General features: G+C 40.9%; 1 long non-coding RNA gene across 1 annotated transcript; it reads left to right on the forward strand.

The window, feature by feature from the left end:
- Positions 1 to 514: 514 nt before the first annotated feature.
- On the forward strand, positions 515 to 2563 carry LOC113304010. The gene is made up of 2 exons (XR_003337979.1): positions 515 to 620; positions 2209 to 2563. It is a non-coding gene; the product is annotated as an uncharacterized LOC113304010 (long non-coding RNA).
- Positions 2564 to 27228: the final 24665 nt, after the last annotated feature.

The raw sequence follows: 27228 nt of genomic DNA on the forward strand, positions 1-27228 counted from the left end.
TGAAATTAGTTGGTGAAAATTGGTTACGTACATATAGAATGTTTTAATGTTGGAGGATAATTTAATTTATGTAGATATGACCAATTTGCTTAGAGGCCATGGTTTCAAAATTCAAATCTTGGTATCTTAAATGATGTATTAAATTTCTCGGGCATTTTGCTCTTTAAGGTGAATATATATATACATATATATATATATGGTAAGAGATTTGGTTTGGAGTTGTTGTACAGGAATAAATACACGTGCAAACATGCAATTAAGTTGAAGCTAGTTATAACCCTCGTTTCCTTTGGTAGTTGAAGGGTCCCTTTATTTTAATGCACATCAGAGAATTAAACAAGCGATGAATGATGATGAGATAGAAAGTAAAAAAGTAAAAAAAAACTGAGGCTACTACTACTTACTGCCTAGTCAGGGTGGGTTAGCAGTCATTAAGTAAAAGATAAAAAATGGTAGTGACATCTTGCTTTATAAAGAGTTCCCCTCTATATAAATATATACTTGAACAGTTGTAGTTTCCAGTACGTCTCTACCATCTCACTCTCTATACTGTTCTCCTTCAACCCAAAATTCCCCTGAGTTCTGAAAGCCCTCACCTTCAACACATTGTACTAACTTAGGTATAAATTTCTCCCTGGTCATTCTTAAATTTTTATTCTTCTTATCATTCCATTTCTAGTTAAAATCATGTTTCTGAGGTAGTTGTTAGCATCTCATTTTGTCGTGGGTGAGTGATTGATGTTTCCAGTGAATGCATGTAAACCAAGTAGATTATATTCTAAGCATGATGGGTTGCAACAGAACACTTTGGTAGTTCTATCATTCGTACGTTGTGGATTTTATTCTCTAACTGGAAAATTTAGGGTTAGACGAGTTTCATGATGAATTTATAGTAGTTTGTTTGCAAATTTGTTCTACTTTGATAGAAATTTGTTCTACTTCATGATCAATTACACTTTGGTAGAAATTATGTCTTTGAACTGTATGGTATTTTAGTCGTCCGACTGCTAAGGATGACATCTATATGGTTTCTTACATGTAATCTGTCACAGTTTCATAGTCGTCAGAGTTGAGTTTCACAATATAATTTGATTTCTCAAAATTGATCGAATCGTTTTTCTTTAAATTTTTTTCTGTCTACATATATTAATGATCGTATCTATCATAAATTGAAACAAATTTCTAGAAATATTATCTCTGATTAAATAATTTCCAGATTGAAATTTCAGAAGAAAAAAAGTTGATCGACCAAATCACAACCAATTCATACTCAGTTTCTATACTACAACGATTTTAATCATACCCAATTCATAAATAGTACCTATTACAGTCTAATAGCACGATATTAAATCTCAGTAAGGAACAGAGACTGATCAATAAAGAAAAAAAAAACAGAACATTACCAGTAGTTCGGACCTGATCCGGTTTGGAAGATGATGGGTATTCGGGTAACGATTCTGGACCCACACCTGTTTTCTTATTCGTTTGAATTACAATCTTAAACTTCTTCACAGCTTTCCTTCAAATTCAACTACATCAGTTATAGTTCCCATATAAACCCATTTTTTTAAAGCTTCACAACTTCTAAAACATTTCTTAATCCACTCCATCATCAAATCGATGGTAACAACCTATTTTCTCGGGTTCAAACTTCCCCAAAGGTCCAAACGACCGTATCTCATGCTTCTTAGCCTCTGAATCATGTCCTGCTGACATATCCCGCAATAAAACTTGATCGTGGAGTGAGTAACATTTAGAGAACGAGAGAGAGGCATAGTAGACTACATAGAGGCGGACAAGGATATCACGCTTTGAAACCTTGTTACACCTGTTTGATATCATGCATGAGGCTAAACACGTGGAAACTAAAGACCAACTTACCTGTACATATAAATCGATCACTCTACACAAACTATGAAAGCCATGCCGTTGTTTTGTTTTAAATGGGCGGTTTTGTGACTCCTACTAATTAAATGTGATTGTTTCTGTCGAAAGGATTCTTGTCAAATTTTGATCAATCCTTGTTAATTCATGTGTTAAGAACACGACCAAGTTATCTAATCTACCGATCCTTGTTTTCGTTGTTATCTCCATGTATATATATATTTACTGGCATAGATTAACTAGATAGGCTTATGAATTATATATTGTATATAAAATGCAATGGCAAGCACACGGTACTAACAAGACTCAAAAGTTTGTTTACAGAAATGAGCAAGTTTGTTTACAGAAATGAGCTGGAAGAAGATGAGTCGTCACTCGTCATGGCACATCATGCATTTCTTTGTCGTCGTCGGCGGCCTCTACTGCTGCAGCAGTTATATGGTCGATTATGGTTACTATAAGCAAGGACATGTGGGTTTGTTATAGATTTGTGTTACAAACTTGATTTTGTAATGCATACTAGCCTAATCACACGCGCGATGTGCTTGCTGTTTTGCTAAAAAAAAAAAACACGAACTCTTCCCCTTCAATATTATATAGTAATTTTACAATAACACACTGCAACAATTGTATTGAAAATTATCATCAGAAAGAGGGTACAAACAGTTATTATTTTTCAGGCTTCACTGGGATACAACAATTGTGCGAAATTATAATATGAAAACACCATGTCAGAGACTTCCTTGCAACCCACAAAACGGGAGACATTGTTACTCTCTTATTTCTCAAATAGCTTTACTGGTTTTAGAAATACAATATTTGCAAGCACATATCATATTATTAATTAGCAACACCTAATATTTAAAATGCAAAAACATGTACAGTAAGGTGAATACTATTCAACATGTTCAAGTCAAGCACTCTTCCCTGCTCCTTAACAGAAAAAAGATGAGAGAGAAAAAGGAGATTTAGGCGATTTTGAATAACCCAACCCTGGAATTTTAATTTTTCGATTTCTCTCAAATCTCTCAACCAAAACCAATCATTCTTTTTGTTTTTGATTCTTCTTCGAGTCCTCTATAGGTTTGAGCCAGTTTGGTTGAAGGTCAATTGCTGGAGAGACATTTTTCAGATGCGTACAGATAGTGACATGGGTTTGGTTTGGAGGATTTTCCTCCTTTGAAATCTCAATCTTCTAATTCTTCGGGAACAATTGGAGATGCGGGTATGATGGTGAGTGTAATAGGTGAACAGGCTACCAATAACAATGGTTCTTCTTCTGTGATTGGATCAAAAGGGGGAAATGGTGAAAACCCTAACAATTGACCTAATCCAAAAACTGTCTCCCCGCCTTCTTTGAAGTTTACACCTCCTGTGGAAGTAAATGGGAAGATTCAAGTTGCTACTCAAACTGATCTCTTCCAGGAAGGTTTGAGAAAATGTGAAAACTTGGTAGTAGGCTTTTTTGTTGGGAAAAGAACATCTTTTGCAGCAGTCCAAGCTGCAGCGTGCAAGCTTTGGAAATTCAAAAAGGAGGCAAGTATTAAGCTTTATGGAGATTGCGCTTTTATCTTTGATTTCAATGATGAGGAAGATCGCAGGCTAGTGCTAGACACTGGTTCTTTCTATATCTCTGACAAACTATTTACTTTGAGACCTTGGAATCATTTGCTAGAGAAGTCAATTTCAGAGATCAAATCAGTTCCAATTTGGGTAAGGATTTATGGGGTTCCACTCCATATGTGGAATGAGGATGGCCTAGGATTGATTGCTAGTTATCTTGGGAAACCATTATTTGCAGATGAATGTATATCAAACAAAATAGGTAGCATATGCAAGGGTTTGTGTTGAAATTGATTTGGAATTCTCATACCTTGCTAACATCCCATTATTGATTGATAATAAAATTGCTTTGGAGCTTCCAGTGGAATATCAATGGAAGCCCTCCAAGTGTGATGTTTGTATGGTCTTTGGGCATACTATGAAGTCATGTTCAAAGAAAATTAAAAGTAAGTGGACTCCTAAAAAGGTTTGCAAGCCAGCTCAATTTCAGACTTCTGTTAGGGTTGAGAGACTCACTAGTTCTATGAAAGAGAGGGTAGTCCAGGAATCAGTGGGTATGATTGTTGGCAATTGTGTAAAGAATACAAATGGGGGGTCAGTTGAAACACCTCTTAGATTAGGAGATGTTTTGGAAGTTGGTACTGCAGTGAGTCAAGAGGTAGTAATGTTGAAAGAGAAAGACGGCATCAATGTTACAGTTGAAGATAAATCCTTGACTACTACAACCGTTGGGGAGTAGGGACAAACAACACATGTGGTGATGTGGCTGCAAGGGAGGAAGTCATGGGTCAGAATGTTTGTAGCGCAGTCAATGGTGCTCACTTAGAAGCAACTGAAGTGACTGCAAAAGATTGGTTCAGCGTCGGGCGCTATTCCATTCATCGTTTCGTTGCTAGATTAGTCATCTTATAGGACTTAGGAGGTTGCTCATGCTGACGTGGATGACCAATCTAGCAGCTAAATATCTAGTCCATAAAACTTAGCGTAAGAGAAAACTTTTGGCCAGGTAATGGAACCCATGAAATAAACACATTTGATCAAGGGTCCATGTATTTTCATATGCACTTACCCAACCTAAGAAAAATTGCATATAAAATATATATCGATATCTGGTAATTCCCAGGAACTTCAAATCACACCAAGAATATTCGACGTACGCTATTGATGAGCACGAAAGTGCGAAGCATTTTCCTCCATAAATACATTAGCTGGTACTCATTTTATCACTAATAAACTTGTTTGTAGGTGTTTTTATGAAATAAGCTCTTATGGAGAAAGTTGCTCGAAAAGTGGTTTTTGTACCCCGGAGGACACATATTATCCGGACTCTCAGTGTTGGATAAGGGGTACCCAATTACTAGGGGGCATCCTAATTGTTATTCGCACTCCCGGATTGGATAAAGGGAGGAGCGGTGATTGCCTTTGATTTGTAAAAGGAAGAATATATTCTCGGTTTGAAGAAAATAGAGGTGAAGATATTGTTTATGTTATTACATGCTAATTTGGAGAAGATTTGCCGTGGGAGTATATTCTGCATTGATTGGAGGAGTTGTATGGAAGGAAATGGAAAGAAGATATTCTGTTTTGATTTGTTATTATCCTGATGATAGTTCAACAACTCATATACACGTAACAGAAAAGGGAAGGAGAATAAAAATCTCCATGATTTGGCAGAGAAGTCAAAAGAAGATATTTTCGGGTTTAAGTGATTTGATTCTCTGAGTTATAATAGGAAGTTACGTAGGATATTCTTTTAATATTTGCGGCTGTCTAATGGGGGGTTTTGGGATGAATCAAACAACTTAGAATCGCGTGATAATAATGGAAAATATTCCCGTGGGGAATAATGGAGTAAAGAGAGAATATTTGCGCATTGAATAAGAGATATTGGGGGCTGCTGAGACTATATAATGAGTTTACTGGAGTCATAGATGGGCATCGAGAGTTGGGAGAGTTTGTAACGCATGTTTAGCGGTTTATGTTATTTTTCTCCTTTTCTTCATTGTAAACACCATTTGAGCTATATAAAAAATATTTTGAGAGTGTCTACATCATGAGTAGCTAAACCCCAACACTGGGACGACGGAGAAAACCAAAATTCGTCATGTGGTAAATTCATTTAATTATTTATATGACTATTTGCATAAAATTAAAATTAGAAAAAGATTTTTTTTAATTAATTGTCATTTCATTTGATGGTTTATGCTAAGGATTAATTCTTTTGATATACCATGCTTAAGATTTACAATTAATATTTTAAGAATCTACCTTAGGCAAAGAAATAGAGTCAAAATTCTTATTGAATGAGCTATAATGGTTTAGAATAAATAGGTGAATCGCATGAATTTGAATATTTGGTGGAATCCTAGTCCCAGTAACTCTCGCTTTTGTTTATATTTATTATTTTCATTAAATCTTTAAAATTAATCTTCGCAAGTCTTAGAGTTCGAATCTTTATTACTACAACACTTCAAAAATCATATCAGATATCAACAGACTGTGGTTATATTCTAATGTAATAAACATCACCAAACTACTACCTTTCAATTTGGTCCAACATGTGCATACATGAAATTTGCAGTCAGCTAAATAGAGACATTGCAATTTCCATGAACTTCAATTCAACCAAGTTGGGACATTCTATGTTATTGATACCTTGTTGCTCCTACACTGATCTAGTGATGATGATCCAAGCATATTACACTGCCTACTTATTGAATCAGAATTTTGGTTTGTGATAGGCGTGGAGAAATACTAGTTCCTCAAACTCAGATTGAATAAGACATCATTAACTATAAACTTATCATTGAAATTGAACTTTACACATGTTTCTTCTACTAGGAAAATTAACAAATAGTTGGAGTTCACAAATTATGGTGTTAGGCATTTCTTGAAATATGGTATAATTGAAGTGTCGTATCAAAATTATGGTGTTAAGCAGTGGCCATATACTAACTAAGTTAAATCAGATACATATTTTTCTAATCCCCACAGTCTTTCGTCCATCCGGACTTGGAGATTACATGTCTATTAGTCTGTGTAACATTGTCTATAAAATAATTTATAAAGTGATTGCTAACAGGATAAAACTCTTCCTTGACACGCTGATATCTCCTTATCAATATGCTCTTGTCGAATAATGTCTTATCTCAGACAACATGTTTGTTTCTCATGATATAGTTCATGTTATGAGAAGGAAAAATAAAAGAAAGACTGGATTTATGGGCCTAAAAATAGACATGTCTAAGGCTTTTGAACTTTTTGAATGGAATTTCCTCGTTACTATTTTTCGCAAAATGAGATTCTGTGAGGCTTGGTGCAATCTTGTATTTCAATGTACAAGTACTGATCAATCTGCTATCCTTATTAATGGTGTTCCATGCAAACCTTTTAAACCTTCTATAGGTCTTAGACAAGGGAACCTTATGTCCATTCCCTTATCTTTTTGTTCTTTGCATGGAATCTTTCTCAAGGATTCTGTCAAATGCTGAACAGAGAGGCCTTATCTTTGGCTTTAAGATAAATCATTCATCTTCTCTTTGCTGATGACTGCTTGATCTTCTTTAAAGCCAATATTATCCAAAGCAAACATCTGCTGACTATCTTAGAGGACTATGACAGTACTTCAAAATAGATGATTAATTTTTCCAAGTCTGGTATTTCTTTCACTCCACATATTCAAAATACCCTTGTGTTGATGGTGATTTTTAGCTTAGGGTTAAAATCGTAAAACCTTAGTCAAATAGTGACGTCACACTTGAGTAATAATGTCGCCACTAGCACATTTATTGAACCGTTCAACATGTCGGCGTAAAATTACCGGGGCACATTTTTTTACGTATATGCCATGCTCCACGGCAAAGCCCTCGGTGCTGACTGACATCATCTCTACACATGCTAGCCACGCATACTAGCCAAACGTGTCAATGGCATACCATGCCAGCCACATCTCTGCGCCAAGGCATGCCAACCATGCCAGCCACATCTCCGTGCCAAGGCATGCCAAAAATGCCAGCGCACCACAGTGCCAATGCAATACCATGCCAGCCACATCTCCGCGCCAAGGAATGCCAACCATGCAAGCCGCACCACAGTGCCAATGGCATACCATGCCAGCCACATCTCCGCGCCAAGGCATGACAACCATGCCAGCCGCACCACAGTGCCAATGGCATACCATCCCAGCCATATATCCGCGCCAAGGCATGCCAACTATGCCAGCCGCACCACGGTGCCAATGGAATACCATGCCAACCACATCTCCACGCCAAGGCATCCCAACCATGCCAGCCACACCACAGTGCCAATGGCATACCATGCCAACCACATCTCCGCGCCAAGGCATGCAAACCATGCCAGCAGCACTACAGTGCCAATGACATACCATACCAGACACATCTCCGCGCTAAGGCATGCGAACCATGCCAACCGCACCACATTACCAATGGCATACCATGCCAGCCACATCTCCGCGCCGAAGCCATGCCGGCCCTATCACATGCCGCTGCCTGCCAAACAAAGGGTTGCAACAATCAACGACTACCCTTCCATATGAGATGCAGATCTCAGCCGTCCAAGTTCGCTACATAACGCATGGAAACTTCCGGCTCAAGGCCAAACATCACGGTTTTGCAAAATCCCTAATTTTGGCCGCGCCTAAAACATGCCAAAGCCATGCGGCCCTACCACCATGCCGCTGGCTGCCAAACGAAGGGTTCCAACAATCAACGACTACCCTTTCATCTGAGATGTATATCTCAGCCGTCCAAGTTCGCCACATAACACATGGAAACTTCTGGCCCAAGGACAAACATCACGGTTTTTCCAAAACCCTAATTTTGGATGCGCCTAAAACATGCCAAATCCATGTGGCCCTACCACCATGCCGCTGGCTGCCAAACGAAGGGTTGCAACAATCAACGGCTACCCTTCCATCTGAGATGCAAATCTCAGCCGTCCATGTTCGCCACATAACGCATGGCAACTTCCGTCCCAAGGCCAAACATCACGGTTTTGCCAAAACCCTAATTTTGGTCGCGCCTAAGACATGCCAAAGCCATGCGGCCCTACCACCATGCCGCTGGATGCCAAACGAAGGGTTGCAACAATGAATGGCTACCCTTTCATCTGATGCAAATCTCAGCCTTCCAAGTTCGCCAATTAACGTATGACAACTTCCGGCCCAAGGCCAAACATCACGGTTTATGCCAAAACCCTAATTTTGGCCGCGCTTAAAACATTCCAAAGCCATGCGGACCTACCACCATGCCTCTGGATGCCAAACGAAGGGTTGAAACAATCAACGACCACCCTTCCTCCTGAGATACAAATCTCAGCCATACAAACTTTCCACCAAACGATTCATGACAATCTCTTGGCCACGCGCCAATTCTTTGCCACGAGGCCAATTCTTAGTAAATACAAGAAGTAATGGTGAAATGTTTCCTTCATTGTGGAAACATCATTTCCAGGCGTTACCCGTTACCATTTTCTTCCATTTACTCAACCGTTTCCATTTCTTACGAGACCAGGGTACGTTTCGTTGTGACTTGTATAAATAGGTCTCACCTATTTCCACCAAAAACAAGTTTTTTTCAGGAGAATACAACACTCAGAAATCACTTGTTATCTTTCCCATCTGTTAGCTTTCCACTTTCTGATAAAAGTCGTCAAACAACTACTATTCCAGAATCAACAGTCTGTTCCCTCCCTAAGACCAACCCTTATCCTTCACTTTGTGACTGAAGAAAGTTTGGAACGACCATTTTTTGGTTTAAGACGGATTTGTACAGATTGATCTCTCGAATCAAAGTACTCCCTTGCAGTACATTGTTTAGGGTTTAAACTCGTTTCTCACCCACACACTCGAAATTACCAAAATCAGCAGAAATTGTTTTCACCCTCAAAAAATTGGCGACCACAGTGGGAGATCAGTCTCTCGGTTGCAATATCAACTTCTAGCTTTCAATTTCGTCTTTCAATTCCAAACTCTATATGGTAGAACTTAGATCCGGGTCAGCAACGAACCCTGAGAACACCAGCGCGGAAACCGTCCCTATTTCTAACACTCCTCCCAGCGGCATTAACACGCCGCCTACTAATCCCAGCAGCACGGAAAGCGCTCCTTGATATACTTTTGTAGTGGTAAGTAAAGTGTTTGTTTCTCGGACTTGTTGAGATTCTATTTAGACTTAATATAATATGTACAAGGAAATCTGTCACAGTATCGAGAGGTACTGAGATTCAGGATTCCACCAAATTCCATTCATGTGACTCAATTAATAAATCCAATCAATTATAGCTCAAATATTAAAAATATGGACTCTTATTCTTTGCCAAAAATAGATTTTTAAAAATTTAGATGTAAATTACAAGCATGGTGTATCAAAAGCTCTTACGTCTAAGCATACACCATCAAACGAAATCACAACTAATTAGTGAAAATCATGAATCAATTAAAATAAGTGCAAAAAGTCATAAAGAATTATTAAAATTACCACATGCGTGAAATAGGGTTTCCTCCGTCATCCAAGTGTTGGGGTTTAGCTCCTCATATTAATCATGATCTCAAAATACATGTATAAAGATCAAAAGTTGATTTAAAGGGAGTAAAACAATTGAACAGAAAAATCGCAACAGAAATAACTGTTGCAAAGGCGTTGTTCACTGTTACAAGAAGAACGATATATATGAAGTGCTGTTGAGACTGCAGATGCGACCCCCACAACTTTGTCGTAAACACTGTTGAAGAACGACTGTCTTCAGACGTCCGTTCTTCGTGTTCTTCAGCAGCAGCAGAAACAGAGTTTGATCGAACTCTGATTTCTTCTTCTCTGGCCCTCCTCAGGTTCCCAAACTCTCGGCACCCCTTCTATATGACCCAACCAATCTATTTATATCAAAAAGGCCGATTAAATCTCTCCAAAATCTTCCAAAATCTCTTCCTTTCTCTTCACGGCAAAGTTGCGGCAATTTCTTGTTTTAGAATTTATACGCGTTTCTGAGCTTTCCTTTTGATCCTAAACTCTTCCTTAGATAGATACAAATCTTTGGGAAGGTTTATAGCACTTTAATGTCTCTAAAATTCCCCAAAAAAGGTCACACACGCGACTTTACATATTTTGTTGCTGTGATAAAAATCCGTCGATTTAGCCTAGTATAATCGATTTCAACACCCGTATTAGATTCCTAGACCCATAAGGAGTCTATCCTATGAAAATCAGAGGTTTAATCGACCTCAAACTCCTCCAATCACGCTTGCCAAAACTTCCAGGAGAGTTTCTATTTTCCCGCCCAAATTCAGAATCTGAATGTGAAGGGGAAAGGTTACCCCTTATCCAGTGGTCGCCCCTTATCCGCTTCTGGAGTCCGTATAACACTTGTCCCTTGGGTGCGTTTAGTAATTTTTCTGGGATGATTTCAACACTTTTCTCGGGGTTCCTCCGGGGTATTTCTGGGATGTCACTGGTACGTCTGCTACGGAGGTTCAAATGCCACGTTTTGAGCCAATTTCGCCGCAAAAGCTTATTTCTCCAAAAACACCTACAAAGAGATAAAATACCAAAATAAATACAAGAATGAGAACTATCAATATATAGAATCGAGACAAATTAGACACAAAAATGTGTTTATCACTCCTTCAGGTATTACACCGCCAATCACCAGGGCCAGAGCTGTTGCCACCCCTAACGCTTTTACGCCACCTAACAATACCAGTAACACAGAAAGTGCTCCTTCAGGTGTTACCCCACCAGTCACCAGGGCCAGAGCTGCTGCTGTCACCCCTAATGTTTCGTCGAGTATGGCACCTCCGACCATCACTAGGAATACAATTACTCCACCATCAGGACCAGAAACTGGAGAAGCCGGAGGAAGCCGCCCCTACATCACCATTGCTGATTTGATGGAAAGACAGAAGGTTCTTTCTAGAGCCCAGACGGACATGGCTTCGACTCATAAAGAAGTACTTGTCTTTCTCAAGAACCTGATGGAGCGGCTACCACAAGAGCTGCGCCATCCAGAGTCGATGAGGAACACCTCCAATACCCCTGGCGCCGTCACCTCAGCAGAGCATACCTTTGTAGACGAAGAAACTCACACCAGAATCCCATTGGAGAGAAATCAACCGTCCAATTACGTCACGCGAGAATATTTAGAACAACTTCTTCGTAATCGAATCAAAAGTGATGATGTAGACATGCATCATCATCAACCCCCTTATCCGTCTGAAATACAAAGAATTCCTTTTCCAATAGGATACACTTCTCCTCAATTCACCTTATACGACGGCACCGGGAATGCACGTGAACATATCTCTCGATTCCTGGAGTCCCTAGGCGAACACGAATACAACCACGTCCTCTATCTGAGGGAGTTTTCGAAGTCACTTTCCGGAAGAGCGTACACGTGGTACAACAACATCACACCTAATAGCATCTCCAACTGGGGTGACATGGTTACGGCTTTCTAAAAAAAGTACTTCTTCGTTTCTGAGTAGGTTACCTTCTCGGATCTAGGAAGGATGTTCCAACGAGATAACAAACACCCAAATGATTTTGTCAAGAGATTCAGGATGAAAGCGCTAGACTGTCATGACCCAAATGTGACTGAACAACAATTGTTAAATTCCTGCATCAACGGTATGGCCCCCATCTATCGCGCCTTATTAGAGAACCTGCGGTTCCAGACGTTCTCCGAACTCCATGAGGCTTCCAAACGATCGGCCACGACGGCACCAGCATTATTACAAAGAACCAGGCCAATTAGAGGCGAGGACGTACGCGAAACTCGAGGAAGTAGATGTCTCGTCAACAAACAATACAACCTGGTTCCTCCTCTGTGAGCGTAGTGGACGAAGGAAGGAAAAGGAAGGCCCTAGTAGCAGATCAACAGCCTAAGCGCGCGACACCAGCACAATGGGCGGCTCCGCCACGGAGGTCCCCCGCTAAGACTCCCATGCGTTGTTATGAAGCTGAAGGAAACGCCCTGGATTTCTCGTTCCCGATCGAGGAAGTGATCGAACTCTTAGAGGCATGGATCCAGGATGATGTCATTAGATTACCACCCCCATACGCCCACCGACCGAGGCAGAGATATAGCACCCCAAATACTGCCGCTATCACCGGTTTGTTCACCACCCGACCAGCGACTGCAACAGACTAAAAAATATCTTCTAGGAGAAGGTAGAGGAAGGGGAACTTCAGCTGGGAAATGATGGAGTACATAGAGATCCACTTCCAGTCAGAAATTGCGGGATCTCTGGGGACTCCTTGCACGAAACTGTACAATCCATGATGCAGAATGTGTGCGAAATTTTCTACCTTTCCAAGACGCAGCGTCAAGACATCCTCACGGCCCTCAATCGTGTTGTGTCGGGCAAACAACTTTTTCCGGTTACGAAAGCTACGCCAGAAGCCCCGGATATTTTACGGGACATCGCTGAAAAACACAACTGGGGACTGCTAACCACGACCTACCTAAGGGGCACTGAGCTCGACAACACATTGATCGATACAGCCTCTGACTTCAATATCATTACCATCAAGACTCTGAGATCTATAGGAATTTTGAAGCAAGAGGATACCCACTCCCCAACCACGGTCAAGAATTCAGAAGGAGAAGCAATGAACGCATACGGCTACATTAACTTCGAAATCAAGGTGAGAGACGTTATAACGCGTGGAAAATTCCACATCATCAAAGAATTAGGTTATGACATGATCTTGGGGCGCTCGTGGGTATTTGACAACGAAGAAAAATTGGGAGCATCCCCTCTGCCAGTGTCGACACCCGAAAGAGTTTCCCATAAGCCGTCCAAGCTGTTGCCGTATCAATAACTTACCAATGGAACCCGATCACCCGGAGAAAGCCCGCTGGTACTCGCTCATAGATTCCAAACACAAGCAAGCATGGTCAAACGACCTTCTCTACAACCAGTCACTTCTTCTCTTATCCCGTCATGGGGACTTGGTCCGATTATCAGTACGGAAATTGTTAAGAGATGTGAGTGGGACGCTGGGCCTTTCAAGCGCTTCACCAAGGATTTTGAAGCTGCAATCGAAGATGACGAGACCAAGAGTCAAGCGGTTACACGACTCCCAAAGTTTCAAATTGAAGAAATGGTAGTCAAGGCAACCTCATTTCAAGTCGGAACATAACGGTGAAGATAGCTGTTCGAACAGATTAACCCGAAAAAAAGGAAGACGAGCCGTATCTGGTGGCAGATGTTCTTTTGGGCGGTTACTGCAAACTCATCAACACTGACAAGTTGGAAGGAATAACAGTTCACTCGCGATGGCTCAATCCCTTCAATACCTTATGCACAATGCTACTTCCTCCTCCAGTGTTCTCCCTTTAGTATTTTCTTCAGCGATTTCCCTTCTCACTCAATATTTGTATTACCTCCAAGATGAATGCGCTGCTTGCATTTTTAATTAGGTTTCTGATTTCTATTTGAAGCATACTTTTCCTTTCAAATGAGTTTTCTGGATCAAAAAAACAAAAACAAATAAATCACGAAATATCGTGAAACCATTACCCATCAAATAACGACCAAAAAAGCCGAAACCCTGCAAAAGATGCTTTACTTGAAACTTTAAAGGGAAGAATATAGAAGGAATCATCATACGACAGGAAAGGTATGGAATATCAAAACAACCTATTTTGATAAAGGTTTTGGATCCTTTCAAAAAAAAGGTTGTATTCAAAGGAGCTAAATAAGCGGGATGTTATTTGGCGAAACCCTAACTTCGCCATGAATAAAAAGAGGATAAAAATGAGTACGTGAAACATCAAAGCGGCTACACGCCTAAGAGAAATGATAAAAAGGGAAACTGGTCATCGAAAGCAGACGCCCGGATCGCCAACGTCCCTGTCATAGCCCTTTCAAGCACATTCCCCAACAATCTTTCGCACAACAAACGTTTCATTCAGAAGACTCCTCTGTAACAGCAACTCCAACATCCAACCCGGAAACCGCCTCAGCAGCAACAGTTTCCGCCTCCTGTCTAACGCCCACTTCGAAAATCGTTTCAGCATATGCCACCACAGCTTCTCCAACGTCCCTGACAGCAGTTTCGGCGTCCATTCCAAAAGCTGTTTCAGTTTCCTCAACCACAACTGCTTCTTCCTCAAAAGCTTTTTCAGCAGGATTTCGAGGATGTCCCGGTTCATCCGCACCAGAATCAAGGATTATGACACCATCTCGGGTAGGGAAATTAAGATATCCCTCCCCTAGAAGTTTCAAAGACTCAGTCTTCCGCCATTTCAACGGAGAGGCGAGTCGTTCAGCCCTAGCACTGGGCTGTGAAGAAGTTTCGTTTCCCTGAGGTATCTCAACGCGCTGGGATGCTTCACCATCTCCCCGCTTTTCCTCCATGTCCATCAAAGTCATGAAAGCCTGAGCATGAATCCGAACTCCACGTAAATAGGTGGAAGGCATGTCCTGAATAATTTCGCCAGCCTCACGAAACAGAGAATTAATTCTGTCCAATGCCTCCTTATGAGAAGAAGACCAGTTTTCGTCGATCCCAAAGCTTCTCTCCAAAGAGTCAGAGGTACGGTTGTCACTGGAGGATCCCATTATGTACTACAAAATCAAAATACGAGATAAGTTTTCGCCCTATCTGCACCAGCAATCTACACGAAGAAGAAAACAGAGTGAGGAACCAGGAGAAAGCACGAAACGATACCTGTAAAGAGGATAGACGTGATTTCAAGACGATCTGTACGAACGAAGGATCCAAGATCGCCTCATATATTCAGCAGAGCGATGAAATCCGAAAAATAAAGCTTTCTACTAGTCGTGAATTAAGGCGTGATATCAGCTGGAAAAGATATTTGTCAAAGCGTGTCAATTAGGGCTTGATAAAAAAAACGTAGAAATACGTGTTTGGAACACGCTGGCCTGCATTATCGCTTCTGCTCTACTTCCAGCCCCAGAACTTGGAAGCGAAACTGGCAGTATAACATGAGGAGGAAAGCTAACACCTTTCATATGGACGTGATACTTTGGGATATGAATAACGAAAGGATTTCCTATCTGAGCCACGCATGGAAAGAGGCAACCGGACCTGCAAGCGACGCCAAAATTCCGCGACACGCAAAGCCAACAGCCCGCTCCACGCCAATCCAGCGCCGTACCAAGCCAGCGCTCATCCCAAGCCGATCCAACGCTAACGACTCCATTCCAAGCCGACCAATGCCAGCGACTCCGTTTTAAGAAACACCATGCTAACGGCTTGCCAAGCCAAGCCGGCAACGCCAAAAACTCCGCGTTCCCTAGCCTAGCCAAGCTGAAGCCAACTGTTTGCATCCCGGACAGCAACCACCACTACCACTCCGTGGCCTAGCTAGCAGCACCACGAGCAGAATCTATGCAAAGCCACCAGCGCAAGAATCACGAATTCTCCTTACATGCCGAAAAAGGTTAGACGGATCTTCCTGCCCATCTCTTCATGACTTTCCATTTCGATTTTTTCCCTGTCTATCACCATCTTATACTTACCTCGTAACAAAGGCCCTGTTCCGAGCTAAGCAGGGGACTTAATGTTGATGGTGGTTTTTAGCTTAGGGTTAAAATCGTAAAACCTTAGTCAAACAGTGACGTAACACTTGAGTAATAATGTCGCCACTAGCACATTTATTGAAACTTTCAACATGTCTGCTTAAAATTACCAGGCTACCTTTTTTACGTATATGCCATGCTCCACGGCAGAGCCCTCGGTACTGACTGACATCATCTCTACACATGACATCCACGCGTGCTAGCCAAACATGCCAATATCATACCATGCCAGCCATATCTCCGCGCCAAGGCATGCCAACCATGCCAGCCACATCTTCGCGCCAAGGTATGCCAGTCATGCCATCCGCACCACGGTTCCAATGGTATACCATGCCAGCCACATCTTTGCGCCAAAGCCATGCCGACCCTATCAAGCCGTTGGCTGCCAAATGAAGGGTTGCAACAATCAACGACTACCGTTCCATCTGAGATGCAGATCTCACCCGTACAATTTCGCCACATAACGCATGACAACTTCCGGCCGAAGTCCAAGCATCACGGTTTTTCCAAAACCCTAATTTTGGCCGCGCCTAAAACATGCCAAAGCCATGCGGCCCTACCACCATGTCGCTGGCTGCCAAACGAAGGGTTGCAACAATCGACGGCTACCCTTCCATCTGAGATGCAGATCTCAGCCGTCCAAGTTCGCCACATAACGCATGGAAACTTCCATACCAAGGCCAAACATCACGGTTTTCCTAATTTTGGCCGCGCCTAAAACATGCCAAATCCATGCGGCCCTACCACCATGTCGCTGCCTGCCAAAGAAAGGTTGCAAAAATCAACGACTACCCTTCCATCTGAGATGCAGATCTCAGTCTTCCAAGTTCGCCACATAACGCATGGCAACTTCCGGCCCAAGGCCAAACATCACGGTTTTGCCAAATCCCTAATTTAGGCCGCGCCTAAAACATGCCAAAGCCATGCGGCCCTACCACCATGCCGCTGGATGCCAAATGAAGGGTTGCAACAATCAACGGATACCCTTCCATCTGATATGCATATCTCAGCCGTCCAAGTTTGCCACATAACGCATGGCAACTTCCTCTCCAAGGCCAAACATCACGGTTTTGCTAAAACCCTAATTTTGGCCGCGCCTAAAAAATGCCAAAGCCATGCGGCCCTACCACCACGCCGCTGGCTGCCAAACAAAGGGTTGCAACAATCAACGGATACCCTTCCATCTGAGATGCAGATCTCAGATTTCCAAGTTCGCCACCTAACGCATGGCAGCTTTCGTCCCAAGGCCAAACATCACGGTTTATGCCAATACCCTAATGTTGGCCGCGCCTAAAACATGCTAAAGCCATGCGACCCTAACACCATGTCGCTGGCTTCCAAACGAAGGGTTGCAACAATCAATGTCCCGCTCTTCCTCCTGAGACACAAATCTTAGCCGTACAAACCTGCTACCAAGTGCAACGAAACAGAGGAAAACACTCAAAAACAAGAGACAGGAAAAATACCAATCTTAACTCATCCAAATTCAATAATTATCACCTCCATTTTGAAGAAAATTCAAATAGGAAGATAATTCAAAAAGAATGAGGTCATTCCGAGTTCGGACGAAGAAGATACGACCAAAATAAGTTTACCGAATATCGACGTCAAGTATGCATACGGGTTTGCAAACGAATTTTCGTATCCTGGAGCAGTATGCAGACGGGGTTTGCGAACTTAAACCCATGGATTTTGGTTTTAAATGATGTTATGCATACTTGGTATGTGTACCATGAAGTCCAAACATCCCGAACTAATGTTTTCAAACCTAAACATTTAAGAACCTTAAACACAGATCAAGTTAGGTAGAAATGAACGATAATTAAGGTACATGGATCATTATAAGTACTCAAACAAGTAATAAAAACATAAAACTTTCTTAAGTTTATAGACATACCTTTTTAGAAAAGTCCAATTGAATTCTATAGCCTTACTAAATATAATCTGTGCACCCTAGTTGTTGTGCTTCCCTCACCGTATACATAGCAGGGCATTTCTTGGTGAGGATGCACTTTCAACACAAATAAGTTGTGTTGAGGCGAACAATGTCTTGCTCTCCATGGCACCAAGAAAGAGTCTCTTTCCAACAACTCTTAAATCTTGTAGTGTTGAGAAACACCCAAGGAAATGTTTTTATAAGTCTATCAAAGAACTTCAAGAGAACCCAAAAAGATTTGTGTTTCTGATTTCTTGTTTTCCAACTTATAAAAAACAGTTTCTGCAGATAGTTTTTAGTACTGCGAAGGGAAACTCTTTTGATAAAAAGAGACGTCCTAGATTCTTCATAAAAGAAAACAATACTACTATCTTGATAGGAAGTATCAGGAATTGAGAAACAAATCAATTCATGCTTTGAGGTGATACACTCAGATGACAGAGATTTATACTCCTCTTGTAATTCGTTTAGTTTATTACAACTAATTGGATTACGCAGAGGAGGAGCATTGCTCTCGCTGATTAGTAAATCAATATCAACCTCAACATGAATATTATTCATCATAACTTGATTTAGCCTGTCAAGAGATTCTTGCTCTTTCTGTAGGTATAACTCAACATCAAGAGATAAGCTCTCAAGCTTCTTTTCAAGCCCTGAAAACACTTCAAGGGATTTTAAACTGGTGGAGGTTTAGATAGAATTTCTTCTACAGATTTTATTAAATCGGTCATAGAAGAGAATTATGAAATCCCTGGATCTGGTGGTGCATTTATTGAGATAGCAACTGTTCATAGAGTCAGATCGCTACAAACACAGACTCGTAAGGTCTTGAACGTGTTTGCCTGCTCTGATACCAATTGCAAAAACGGGGGTCTAACAACACCACCCAATATTTCGCTTAGCAATCTGTATGGACTAACTCCAATATACTTTTCTAGAGAATCAACTAGACAGTCAGACTCAATCTAGCTTAAAGTATATCAAGGAGTTAATATCTCTCTCTTGTTTTGATTTACTCGAGCTAATAGAAATCAGCGAGTCTTTAATCAAACACAAGGAATAACTTGGATGGTACCAAAGACCAATATCCAAGGATCAATCAATGACAATCAACAACCAAAGGTTGGATTACTCTAATTGATGATCTAACACACAAATTGTATTATTTCAATTATAAAGATAAAACAATATAATGCGAAAATTGAAATAACACAGACACCATAAATTTTGTTAACGAGGAAACTACAAATGCAGAAAAACCCCGGGACCTAGTCCATATTGAACACACACTGTATTAAGCCGCTACAGACACTAGCCTACTCCAAGCTAACTTCAGACTGGACTGTAGTTGAACCCCAATCAGTCTCCCACTGATCCAAGGTACAGTTGTACTCCCTACGCCTCTGATCCGAGCAGGATACTGCGTACTTGATTCCCTTAGATGATCTCAACCACAACTAAGAGTTGCTACGACCAAAAATCGCAGGCTTTAATAATAAACAAATCTGTCTCACACAGACAAGTATATCAAAGGATCAATCTGTCTCCCACAGAAAAACCATAAAGTTTTTTTTTTGTTACGTCTTTTGATAATAATCAAGGTGAACAGGAACCAATGGATAATCCGGTCTTATATTCCCAGATAATAGCCTAGATAAATCAATCACCTCACAACAATCTTAATCGTACGGTAGCGAAACAAGATGTTGCGGAATCACAAACAATGAGACGAAGATGTTTGTGACTACTTTTTATATTTTTCCTATCGGAGATATTAATCTCAAGACAATCAATCTGATTGTACTCGTACGATAGAAGATGCAAGATCAGATCACACAACTACGATAAAAGTAGTATCGGTCTGGCTTCACAATCCCAATGAAGTCTTTAAGTCGTTAACCTGGTTTTAGAATAAGAAAACCAAAGGTTAAAGAAAAAACGACTCTAGCACGCAAACTAGTATCACACGTGAGGTGTGGGGATTAGTTTTGCAGAGTTGCTATATGTCCTCTTATATAGTCTTTCAAATCAAGGTTTCGCCTTGGTCACAAAGCAAACAAAATCCACCATTAGATGAAAACCTGATTTAGATTCAATCTAATATTTATCAACCGTTAGATCCAAAACTTAGCTTGTTATACACAAATGAAATGTACGCTTCTAGGTTTGTTAACCGTTCCCAAACGTGTACATTGTTGGTTCAATAATAGTTAACCAAAAGGTTAGCCACATGAGCATTTCATACCAACCATATTCTTCTTCACCATAACTAGTTCAAGTGACTCAAATGAACTAGTTAGAGAGTTGCTAAATTGCAAGGAAATCTTATGTACTACACAAGACACAATTGAAGCAAAGATGATTTGATTCACTTGAATCGGTTCATGAACTTTATAGCCACGGTTTGCAATTTGCATTCCTTAGTCTTTATAAGTTTAATTTCATAAATCATCTTCAGATATATAACCTTCTTAAGTTCGCACACTAGGTTCGCGGACTTAAGCAACCGGGCAGAGTTTATGTCCATCATTGATTATTTAATCTAAACTCTCATTCAAACCATTGAAACATTCTTAGAGGAAGTTATACAGTTGTTACACCATTTCTTGTCAAAGCAATTTTCAAAGTGATTGAAACATATCATGACTTTCGTCACTAGGTAAATATAAACATGGTCGAAGCGAAACGCTTACCAACACATATTTCGAGATATATATAGGCAAGGTATACTCGACTCAAAATACAAAATGTGTATAATCTAAGTCTATATATAGCATACGACTTTTTGTCTCAATAAGTAGGAGATAGAGTAGATAGACTTTTGAGTGACAGATAAGTTCAAGTCTTCACATACCTTTTTATGGAGAAGTTCCACCGGTTCCTTGAGTAGTTCTTCTTCTTGTATGATGAATCACCATGAAGTCCTTGAGCTCAACTACACTTTCTATCCTAGTCCGAGACTTAGCTATATTAGACTAGAAATCAAGACTTACAGTTTTGATCACTAATATTGACAAACATGCTTGAGATAGAAACACATGCGAGTTCGACCGAGCAATGCTCTACAGGGGATGTTAGCGTAAACTTGGCGTGGGCGCTGGCTTGGTCTTGGCATTGCGTGAGCGTTGGCATGGACTTGGGCACTGGCTTGGTGTGGCGTGGGTGCTGGCAGGGCACGGTGTGGGCGCTGGCATGGAGCGGCGTTGGCTTGGCGCGACGCTGGCTTGGCATGGCGCGAATTGTTGGCACCGCGAAGCTTGTTCTTGCGGGCCCAATTGCCTTTTTCCATACATAGCTCAAATAGGAAATACTTTCCTTATTCAAATTCGAAAAGTGTCACGCCTATAAAGGGGTTTGCTCTCCTTTCCCTTGGGGTGACTGTGTGCATAGTTTCCGCGGTGGGGAACGCTTTCTTGGTCGGGTGCGTACTTTCTGCTGCAAGGTACGACTTTGGCAAGGGGCGTGATTTCCGCGGAAATGTAGGGTTTGCCAGTCCCCATTTCTTCGGTTATGAGAGTTATGGCTTGCAACTTAAAACAAATTGGTCCACGTCCAAAATGGATTCTCCATTGTTGGTAAAATAGTTTTCATACACTTTGTAGTAACTTCTCTTCATACCCCTTTCTTTGTTGTAGTTGAAAGCGTAAGCATCTTAAGAAGGTTTCATTAGGATTTCACCTGAGAAAATCCCTTCTGCGGCTTTGAAAAATATTGGCAGCACTAAGCCAAACATGGATGATGAATTTTTCACAACGTCCTCCACAGCTAGGAGAAATCATCCTAAGTTTGTGCCCGTTCCTTCTGACCGGTTTAGAGGGTGAAGGAGACACCCAGTCGGTTCGACCAGGTTGTGTAATACGATTTTTCCTTCAGAGGCAAGAGTATCCTGCTTCTTCCATTGACTTCAGAATCTGTCAGAGTCCGTTGCGTTCTTTCAACAAGTGGACGCAATTCATGATAAGTCAGGATTCCGTGAAAGCAAATTTGATCAAAGCGCAAATCATTGGCGCTGTCACAGCTTCTGCGGCGCTTCAAATCAGGATAGATATCCCGAGCTTAGTTGCTTTCATCTCCCGATGGTGTCCAGACACTCACACTGACATATGCAGGTGGGGTGAAATAACTGTCTTTTTGCAAAGTGTGTATGTCTTGCTGAACCTTCCCATAACAGGGGATCTTGATATCACCTTGTCTGAAGATGAAGAAAAAATGCACGCTGCTCTCATTGCGAAGTCAAAAGGATTTGTCCGGAAGAAAAACGAGACGAGGTGTTTCTACAACTGGTGGGTGTCTCAATGGTTCCCAGATGAGTCGGAGCCATATCAAAAGAATAGTACGCTTCATGTCACATCATTCTTGGTTCTTTGGTTATCCAGGGACATTTTTGACGACGACTCTGGTAAGAAGAAAATAAGACAGGGTCTCATTAAGTTTGTCATCAGATTAGCGAAATGTGTTGTTCTCCCCATTGGAGGCTTGTTTCTCGGTTCTCTGTACACACATTTGGATCATCTGGTTGTGGACATGCGTGCTTCTAACAGCTACATGAAAGTGGACTCGTACGTCCATGTTTCTTTTCTTCAAGCGTGGTTGTGGGAGCATTTCGAGAAGTGCGCTCCCAAACCGCTGGCTTTACTTCCCGAGTCTTGGGGTGGTTCTATGATACTTCGCTGGGTGAACAGGCACCCAAGATCTGGCTCGAACCGGGTTGACTTCCTTGACAACTCCTACACAATAAACTTTCGTCCATGGGCTCCGGTGCATGGATCCATAGTTCAAATAGACAATTTTTCCTCTGTTCCGAATACATCTTTGCTTTCTGAAAAGAATACGAGCATTGGGGAGGTTGTGTTCATGTGAAGTTGCACGCCTGGTTATGTACCGTCTTTCTTTCGAGGATCTTGTCTGGCAGTCTCTTACAACATTGACAGGGCGGATCGACATATGGGATTTGACCAAGGGGTCCTGCTCTCTCGTCAGTCGGTTGTTCTAGAAAACTTGTTGCCAGCTGCTATTGATGCTAGTGTTCTTGCGCCGGGTATAAGCCTTCCCTTCTTGCTCTCGGCACGAAATCCGATAACAACTTCTAAGTATAACATATTCTGGAAGGACGAGTTCCTTTCCATTCATGGATTCGTGAATGACGTAATGAAGAATACTTGTGGTAAGCCTTCGTGGCAATGTCTTGGCTGGGATGCTAACTCTTGGTCACGGCACCAACTTGGATGCGATGCTAACTCTCTGGTCACGACACCAACCTGGCTACGATGCCTATTATTTGGTCACAACACCAACTTGGATACAAACTCCAAATCCTTTGGCCACGCCACACGCAGCAACATGCTACACGTTTTCCACGAAAACACTCGAGACATCAAAACATGTCACAAACTGGGGGATGCTCAACAGGGTATTGGTGTGGCGGTTTACAGCGTGCGGCATACACTACGTCCGTTACAGGAAAGTTTCATAAGGGTGAGACGGTTAGTAAATACAAGAAGTAATGGTGAAAAGTTTCCTTCATTATGGAAACATCAATTCCAGGCGTTACCCGTTACCATTTTCTTCCATTTACTCAACCGTTTCCACTTCTTACGAGACCAGGGTATGTTTCGTTGCGACTTGTATACATAGGTCTCACTTATTTCCACCAAAAACAAATTTTGGTCAGGAGAATACAACACTTATAAATCACTTGTTAGATTTCCCATCTGTTATTTTTCCACTTTCTGATACAAGTCGTCAAACAACTACTCTTCCAGAATCAACTATTCTGGTCTCAACACTCTGTTCGCCTCCCTCCCTAAGACCAACCCTTCTCCTTCACTTTGTGACCGAAGCAAGTCTGGAACGGCCATTTCTTGGTTTAGACCGGATTTGTACAGATTGATCTCTCGAATCAAAGTAATCCCTTGCAGTACATTGTTTAGGGTTTAGACTCGTTTCTCACCCACACACTCGAAATTACCAAAATCAGCAGAAACTGTTTTCACCCTCAAACACCTTGGTAGAGATATCATTAATAATCTCCAAGTTAAATTTCTTTTTAGTCTAGATGATGAATACCTTGAAAAGACGAGGGTACCCAAATATACCTCAATCTAAAACTTTTCCACCTATAAGTCCCTTCTTTCGAAAGTGATAGTCTATGGACAGTGTCGAGCCAATACAACTAATCGGTTGCACACTTCGTATGATCGTCTATGGATATGAGATCGAGACAATACAACAATGAAGTATGTTTACTTGATACTAGGTTCAGACTTAACCAGACTCTATAGGAATGGGAATTAACGCTTGTGTATTTTACTTCTAATTATAATAAACAACTATAATTGCGGAAATAGAAAAGTAAAAGACACAGCAAGATTTTGTTAACGAGGAAACCACAAATGCAGAAAAACCTCGGGACCTAGTACAGATTGAATACTCTCATAATTAAGCTGATATACAAAATCTAAACCAACTTCGTATAGTTGAGACCAAACAACTAAACCTATAGTTCACCTAGTTTCCCAGTATCCCTGCGCCTCCAACTTGTAATAAGACACGCACTTGGAACAATTCTTTTGGTTCGTATTCCAAACAGTAAAGGAACAACAAATCTGTTCGGTAACAACTCTTTTCAACCAAGTGATGTGAGTTTGACAAAGGCTCTCTCGTTTAACTAATAAACACTTTGTCACACTAGTCCAGAAGGGGCTATAAATGACGAACAAGTACTGTTATAAAACAAGGTATATCACGGTTTTCATCTGTTATTTGAACCGTTATTTATTTGGTGTGACTCTTTATAAATGACAAATAGGGAACGTTATTAAGTACGACGCATAAAATTCGTGATTTAAAATCACGTTCAGAATCTGATATTAACTATCACGGTTATTATATGTAACATAAAATAACGGATGATCTATGTCATAAGAAAGTCATGGTTATTGTACGTGAAATATAATAACGGTTGATGCATGCTATTAAAAAAGCACAGTTTTTATATGTTAAGCAAAATAATGATTATACCTGTTATAATTCTAGGTATTTTCGTCAGTTCCGCCATTTTCTGGCTACTGATTCAGATTTTGGGAATCTCAAATTAGTATAGAAATATGAAGTTCGTTCTGAATTACATTTGGTGTATCGAAAATTCATCCAGATTAAAGAAGGAAAGTAGACGTCAAACAAATTGATTATATTCACTATCTTTATTAATTATTTCTTAAAAGAAAATAGAATATTCGAACAAAAATTGGAAGACATATCCTAACAACTCCAAGTTACATCCTGAAAATTAAAAAAGTAATCAGACTACTGTCACTGCCGCTCTAACTTATCGCTCTCCTACCGGAGTCACATAGTCCTTGGGCCACTTAATAAACTCATCCCTCGAAACATCCCCAAGTACATCATCATCATCTCTGACGCACAACATCGCACTTGGATCAAATATTTCCACAATCATGCAGTCGTAGTGGTCATGAATTAGTATCTTAGTATCAACATATGCAACCACCTTTTTTCTATCCTCAAACAGCAAAGACCAAACGACAAAGGTGTCGTCCAATACCCTGTATATGTAACAAGACAAATTTTAAGATACCATGATAGCTGCTGTTGAGAGCTATTAGAGATCTGATCATTACTCTAGCTATACATGAAGCAAATTCAAATTCATTGAAATTCAGTCAAACAATTAATGTAACACAAGGGCATTTTCTTGACTACTGTGCAGATGGTCACAAGGCGGCAATAACAGTATACCCATAAAGGGCAACTTCAGTGACTAACAAATTTTTCCAGTACAGTCTAGCACTTATATCTTCAAGCATATGTTATATGTTGTTATCACCAGCTCAAGGCTACTACTTTAAAAACTAATGAAACCTACATAGTGGTGTGCTGACTACTTGAAGCAACGATTACTACTAACACATAAAATAAGACAGTTCTATAGAGTGTGGCAATATGATTATAAGAGAGAGAAAACAATTTCAAACCAAATCAGCAAGCATTACTATAAGAAAGCAACGTAATCACTACCAAAATCCAATATGAAAATTCAATAAGTAACTAACCTCGGTAATAACATCAGTTCCCAAACACTTTTGTGTTGAAGTATCTTTATCATATGTTTCCTTCACTAGTGCCTACACATCAACAGAAGCCAACCAGAGTCAGAGACCCACTGATATCATCAATATCAATAAATAATATAAAAAAAGGAGAACTTACAAGTTCTGCAGCTGCCAGTTGATGAGTGCCAAATATTGTATATATCTATCCCTTTTTGATGGCATTTAACTCATCTTTTGTGCAGTAATTCTACATTTTATCCCATATTCTGTATTTTCATTGTTTTCAAGAATAAATATTTTTATTAATTAATTTTGCATTTTTAGGTAATAAATAAAGTCTGGATGACTTACGGAGCAAAAAGAGCAGAAAAGTAGTGAAAAGCCGGGAGAAATCACGCAAGGAAGCCGCGAAGAATGGTGCGCACAACCTCATTTTCTACACACAAAAACGCCTCCGTTCTCAGCCATCAGATTAGTTCTCAGAAGCATCCGATGGTCGCTCCTTCATAGAGCATCAAAATCTGAAGTCTCTGCCAAGCACCACAGCGCTGAAATTCCAAGCCTTCAGATTAGATGGTAGTTGAATCCAACGGTTGCTCCCTTGCTGTTCATCAAAGTTTGATATCTCCGCCTTACACTACAACACCTAACCTAATCTAGCACCGTTCGTTTCGTTGTATCCCTTCATCCGACGGTCGCTCCTCGCTTTCCTCCGCATCACCGTCCGATCTACCTACCAGCTCCACACCCCACGGCTAAGCATCGAAAGACATCGAAATATGATGGGCTCGCCTCACACTCGAGCAACCTAACCCTATACCCATCGCCAAACACTCCCCTCCTTCTTTCCATCGACTTCTTTCTCCCTCACCCTATGCAACCACCATCACCCTGCCACAACCACCTTCTCCCTGCCGCGCCACCAAACGCCCTGCCACAACCACCTCGAGCTCACACACTGCCACCCTATCATCCTACACGTGATTGATAGCTTCCCCCATCCTTCTAGCCCTTTATCCCATCAACTTATTACCTAACCTAAACCCTAGGTTATGGGTTGATGGATTAACGTGTGCTAGAGAGAAATTGAAGGCATGGAGAGGTAGAGGAGGACAAATAGAAGCATGGGTCGAGTTTAATTTGATGTTGCTACATCAAATTAGGTAAAAAAATCAAACCCTAGTCTACTGATTAATTTGGGAATTTTT

The sequence above is a fragment of the Papaver somniferum genome, chromosome 8 (genome assembly GCF_003573695.1).
Source record: "Papaver somniferum cultivar HN1 chromosome 8, ASM357369v1, whole genome shotgun sequence".
Lineage (NCBI taxonomy): Eukaryota > Viridiplantae > Streptophyta > Magnoliopsida > Ranunculales > Papaveraceae > Papaver > Papaver somniferum.